Source organism: Mercenaria mercenaria, unplaced genomic scaffold (genome assembly GCF_021730395.1).
Source record: "Mercenaria mercenaria strain notata unplaced genomic scaffold, MADL_Memer_1 contig_4304, whole genome shotgun sequence".
NCBI classification, from domain to species: domain Eukaryota; kingdom Metazoa; phylum Mollusca; class Bivalvia; order Venerida; family Veneridae; genus Mercenaria; species Mercenaria mercenaria.
In genome coordinates, this window is record NW_026462524.1 from 46006 (window position 1) to 52725 (window position 6720).

Here is a 6720-nt window from a genome sequence, read left to right on the forward strand (position 1 = left end):
TATGGTATAAAGGGAGGAGCTTTGCTACTTAGCATTCTGTAGTAATCTAGCAGACAGCAGTAATCTGATCTCATGTAAAACACAGAGTCCGTCTGCTCTTTAGCATGCAGTGTGTAAATAAATGAAAAATGAATGAAAATAACTTACTAAAGTAATCTGTTCTTTGGTAAATGATTAATATGTTTATGATAACTTTAAATAACCCATTTTAATTATGATTTTGTCTTAGTCTCTGTCTTCTTGGAGGATTAAAAAATTGAATATATATATTTTTTCCAAATATTGTTTCTGTATTTATATGAAAGTGCTTTATATAGGCATTTACCTAGAGCATTTTATTTTCAAGGGAAATAATTGTGGTCTGACTGTATTATTTTGAAAATCACAGTTGAGATTTTTTTATGTGTGCACCGGTACAGTTTTGCGGGGAAGCGAAAGTTGCCATGGAATTTTGTCTTCTTCTAAAAACAAGGTAAGTTGACAGTTTTTGTTGAAATATATATCTGATAGCTGACACATAGGAGAATGTTTTGGTTTATATCCATCTTATAGATTTTTTTGAAAATGAAGAGAAACAGGGGGAATTCTGTAAATTTCTTCTTATATGCAAATGAGCTGAAAATGTATTGAAATGACTAGATCAGAAGTTTATGCCTTTCCAGTAAGTTTTTCCCTACCTTTGACGATAGTTATTAAAAAGTATAGTTATCAACCTCTTTGCTGATATTAGTACCTAAAATTTTCAGCCTGTGAATAGCTGTGGAAATTTGGGACTTTCTTTTTTGAAGATATAAATAGATCTAAGCTATATTTAGACTAAAGTTTTTTTCAGTATAACAGCATGTAGAGAACCCTTACATACAGTCAAATATTCTTGATATTGCAAGGAAATATAATGCATTTTTCAAGTGCTTGCTGTTTCTTATGTTGTGCATACTTGATAACTTGATATAGGTCATTGTCAATGTCAACTATCATTATATTGACATTTGAAGTTGTTGTTTTTTTCTAAATTACCTCCCTTATATATGCATTTTTCTTCATTCATTTGATTGATAATTACTTCCCTTTATGTTTAGCAAAAATTCTCAGATTGCATTTAATTAACTCCCTTTATTTAACATGAAAAATTCTCTTGTGTAATGATTATTTGTATATTTTACTTACAGTGTCTGATACATGTAGTTGCAGTCTGTCTTTGGAAGCTGTAGAAATAACAAGAAAGAGGCTGACATAGTGGTATAGTTTGTTATATCTGAAGTTTATTGATGGCATTCATGTCATGATGATATCATTAAAGTACAACATACATTGATTTTCTGACAGTCATGTGTTATTACATTTGAACTGAGACTGTTTTATAATCAGGTTCATGATACTTTTTTTAATATACATTGTATACAATAGTTGCATTTTTTTCAATATTAATTGCAGCTTTATAAATTAGAACACTTCAGGTTCATGTTTGATATAGTTTATTAATTTTAATCATACAATGAGTTATGAGATATTTTATTAATTTTAATATATTTAGATTAATAAATGTAAAAGTCTGTATTAAATGCATAGGTCATCTTTTGTACAAAAATAAAGGAAAAAAATGTTGTATAATTTTCATTTTCAGTTTTGGTAGGGAAAAGTTTGAGTATGTACATGTACAGTTGTTTGACCTGTCTTACTCTGTGGCAGTCCAAGAAGATGTTACCATTATGAAAAATGCAGGAGGTATTATGCTTTTGTATGTTAAACAAAGGTCTCGAAGCATTTATATGCTGTATGGCTACATTCTTGCTCCTGAAATACTGTACAAGACAGCTATAAGATTGACATTCCTGACAAGATGTGAACCTTCTGGACTTTATGTCAGCCTGGCATGAACATTTCTTTCCTGTAGCTTTGTGTATCCCTCAATTTACTAAGTACATATCTCCATTAAAAATAATGATAATAGATATGGTTTTGTAATAAATGTGTGATAGCTTTGTAATGTCAACATTTCAAAAATAGAATGAACATGCACTTTGATAATAAATATTGAAATACAAATTTCAGTATATTGTATCAGTCAGCAAAAACACGAAGTACATTTGTATCTTTGTATTAAGATAATTAAAACAATTATATTCAAATGCTTTGACACTGATTTTATGTTGATTTCCTAGAATGTGTGTGAATTAATGTTTTACAATATTTCAGAACTTGAAGACAATGGTTAGTGCAGAGGGGTCATAAAAGTTATGACAAAAGTAACAGATATAAATAAGGTTAACTACTGTGATAAAAAGACATGGCCAGTGCTGCACATCACAAAGGCAATATTTGAATTTAATTTTTTGTCACTTATGAGTTCTGTAAAGCTGATTTTGCAATATATATAAAATGGTTAGGATTAATTTTTTTTATTGTGATCTTTTTTTCACATGATTTTGTCAAGACTGACAATTTGTTCATTGGAATAAGATAGTTAAAGGCGGCATTGTGTCACATAAAAATATGTCTTCATAGTTGCCTAACATAAAATGTCAAATTGTAAACAAGGAAATTCTAAATTTGGAAAATCCTTTGTTGTTTTTCTTCATTCAGCTCAGTTGAAGGAGATGAAGTTTGAAGCAATTTTCACAGTACAACCTCTCCAGAGTTTCTCACTCTGAAGCAAAATCCTCTCTATAACAACATCATGAGAATTTCCCTAAGCTGAAATATAACTATCAAATTTACTTCTCCAGAACAACAACCTCAAAATAACTAAAATATTTGTATATCCCACAGGGTGTTGCTCTACAGAGGTTGCATTGTACTTATATTATTTATGATTTCAAATGCTTTAAGAAAAACAACACTTTCAACTAGGGGAAAAGTGAACATATATTACTAATAAGGTGAAGTTTTGGCAGTTCTCAAGTTCATTGTTTTTGCATGCTATATAAAAACACTTTAGGTAGTTTATCATTATTACATCATATACTAATCAGAGGTTGTAGGTTGTTATTGGAGCTTTTAGGTGAGATCATAGGTGAACATCATCAGATTTATCTGTTTATTTTTTTCACCATTTTATTGAATATGTACATTGAATGTTATAAAATATGCAATCTTTTCAGACAGTCCTATTAAATAACTTGTCATTTAGTGGATCTAAGTACATGTAAAATTTAAATAAAGCAGCAAGCCAAGTAGCAACACAATCTTGCTGCTTAAAACAGGTAATTCCTTAGACAAGTTGAAATTAGACAAAATGTCAATTTGTAGAGTTACCTGACTTGCTGCTTGATAATATATTTCTAAGATTAGAATATCTGCAAATGTCTAAAATGATGTTATAATTGTTTTAAAAACTATCATGTTTTATTCTCTTTATGTAATAAAGTTTTACATTTGTATTTCCAGAAGTGCTACAAGTGTGTTGTCATGTGAAATGGAATTTACCCCAGCTGTGCTGCAAGATGTATATTCAAGTGCAAGACAGCCATGCACCAGCTGTAAACTGAGATGGACCCATATAATAAATATGTTGACTTTTCTATGTATTATCATCTGTACAGAATGTGTTCATGACAAGACTGTATACATATATTGTTAAATCATTTTTTTATTTCCGTTATTGCATGCATGTAAGAAGCAAGCATTTAACAATTGCATTCATAGAAGTGTTAAAATGTGATCAATTTAATTTAAAGAAACACATTTAATTGGACTTTTTAAGTTTCATAGTATTTGTGGTGGAGACTGACCCAGTCATTCAGCAACTTATACTGTCTGTGTGTCATTTCTTGTATGTTATAGTTTTCTTAATAATACATTAAATGTCAAAGTTATGGTAAGATGAACTCATTCATCACTTGTAGATTAATGTTAAAGAGGTTCAACATTTTACCATAAGTTAACTAATATTCTATTTAACCAGAGTTGTCACATATTTTCATATAAATATTTGTATAATACAGTCTAATCTAATCTACATATGATGTTCCACAATTTTTTAGTTATATTTTATGTTGATATTTTATGTTGTTTTCGTGTCTCAACATATAATTACTAACATCAAAGAAACTTAAGTATTTTACAATTTGGTTGGTATAAATGGTTGTTTTGTTTATATGTTTTATTTTTTTCCATCCAGGAGAATAAAGAAATATACATTTCAAAATATCTCATCATTCCAGATAAGTACACTACATAATCAAGATAAAAGAAATAAGAACAAAATATGTTGGTGGAATTTTATTTTCAAAAATTTGATATACAGTCTTTGTAGTATTTACTTCTTTAGATATGTTGGACTGAAATGGGAATAACAACATACTTTAAATTTTTGTAGTCATAAGTTAATATGGGAATTATTAACTTAACTTAAAAAGATTTTATCTCACTGTTATGCCATCTGAGCTTTAATATTTTTCAACATTGTCATTGGCAACAAGGCTCAAAATTATTTGTTGTGTATACCTTGCATTCATGTGTGATAAATGCTTTTATGGTATTCTTTAATATAATTTATGCTTTTCATCTTACCATGGATTAAAAAAATATAAATTTATTTGTCTGAAAATTAAGGTAAAAATACTGACTGATTAAATTGTAATATAAGAAAGCTTATTTGAGATAAAGGGAGGTAATTCCATAAAAAATATGTAGAATGTAGATGATAGATGTAATGAAGAGAGGTAATAAAATATTGTGAAGTTATTAGTCTCTAATTAATTGTTTTACATTTTGGTTTATTAACTACAAGTATGACTTAACATGTGGACCTGTCCTGAAGGAAAATAAAATAGGTTGTCTGATGTCCTTGTACTGTTAAGTTGTTCCTGTATTTGTTTACATTCCATGTCTGAATGAAATGAAGAAACAGACTTTAATGAGGGTACCCCGGGAAAATACCTAACTTTATTTTTATACCAGCAAATTTGATGTCATTCAGGAGTTGTCTATCCTATTTCCAAAAATGCTATGGGGACTAAATTTTTTGGAGTAAATATCTCTTTTAAAAAATAACACACAGCATTTTAATATTGTATATATATTATCTGATGCACTTAGCAATATATATTTGGAGTCAAAATGTTAAAAATTCCGGTTTTAATTTTTTAGTTACAATGTCTACTTTATAGTTTTTCTTCCCTTGCTGTCTTCTTGGTGCTCTCTGATTTGGTGGATTCCAAAGTGAAGTAAATTCCCTGTCTATATTTTCATTCAAGTGTAGCACTGCTAAATCTGACTTGCTTTATTTCCTTTATCACTGAAAGAAATTCTTTTGTCCGTAAAAATGTTCATCACGTTATTAAAGCTTTCTACATAGTTCTTATCCTTGCCTAAAATATAATTGTCAGCTGATTTGAAAAGAATAGAATTTTGGATAGTTGTTCTGAGCATTTTTTCCGCCTTAGGATTTGTTATAACCATCCTCGAAGGCTCATACTGAGCGTCATGTTTACATCTGGAACTAGAGTGATAATTTGTGTGATCGTTTGTGTAATGTGACACAATGTTTGATAGATACTTTCTCAAGTTTTCTGCACTTCTCTCACAGTTTCGTATGGCCCAGTGAAAGCGTGTTGCTATTGGATCAACTTTGTCAGAAAGCTGCTCAAACCAAGTGTTACCCTCTTTATATTTCGGTCCTGATGATATGGCACTCAGTTTCTTTTTGATTGATTTAATTCCATGCCAGACATCATTCTGATTGGTTGTTAAATGCGTTTCTTTGATATATTTATTCACAGACATATTTCTATCATGAGTGTGTATCCTAATAGATACATCATTGTCTGTGAAGTAGTTGTATATTTTCTTAGTTCCATTTAGCTCATGTCTTTGAGACACAATGTCATCCCTTTTAGTGACATGACAACACTGTAACACTTTGTGCGTTTGTTCTTCAATAGCCACGATGCTGCTGTCCTTTGCATTGTTCCTCCAGTCATGCCTCCCATCGGTCATCACATCTATTCCATCTAAACTTTCATAACATCCAATTTCCTCCAATAAGGCATCTTCAATAGACTCTTTGTTAGTACTGTCAATGCTTGAGATATGTTTTTCCTTAAACTGTTTCCTCTTTTCATTCGAGATAAGCCCCATTCATGCCCCTTTCACAAAACGATGGTAATGTGAAATCAATGATTAATTCTTTGATTGACCAGATATTCTTTGTTCGGTAAATATGGTGATGATGACCACTGAAGTTTGTGTTTTGTTTGCTGGCATTGACATTCCAAAGACGCTATAACTACATGACCTCTGTACACTAATTTTTCAACCTTCAATCCTTTAGTACAATACTTCATGTGACTTTCACAAGTATTTATCAATGTTGATAAAGAAGACTCTGCCACAGCAAATCTTTTCTGATTAGTTTCATTTTCTTTTACTTCCTTGTACTGAATGACACTTTTTGTCCGTAATTTTCTATCCATATATCTAGAGCTGCATTTAGTATATCACTGTTTGCAGCTAGTCTGTTCATCAATTTTTTTAAAGTAATCCTTGCATGCTGTATTTTTGCCATAAATACACGTTTTGAGTTTTCATCACAGGTTAACTCGATTTTAAAGCTTGCAGATCTATTTCCTTGTGATCTATCCATCATGAAAACACAATTATTCCCTATATGATATTATAGCTTGTACTATACTGTCAAATGTTCACACTATAGATTGAAACTGGAAGCTGAGAATCTGCAAACACCTAATTACTGTAAAACAAAGCCCCCTATCTTGA

The 6720-nt window shown here is 30.3% G+C and overlaps 1 long non-coding RNA gene across 1 annotated transcript; it reads left to right on the plus strand.

Annotated features, from left to right (window-relative positions):
- Nucleotides 1–312: 312 nt before the first annotated feature.
- Nucleotides 313–4576, plus strand: LOC128553772 (uncharacterized). Its single transcript, XR_008369436.1, has 5 exons — nt 313–472; nt 1170–1239; nt 1625–1725; nt 2197–2264; nt 3388–4576. It is a non-coding gene; the product is annotated as an uncharacterized LOC128553772 (long non-coding RNA).
- Nucleotides 4577–6720: the final 2144 nt, after the last annotated feature.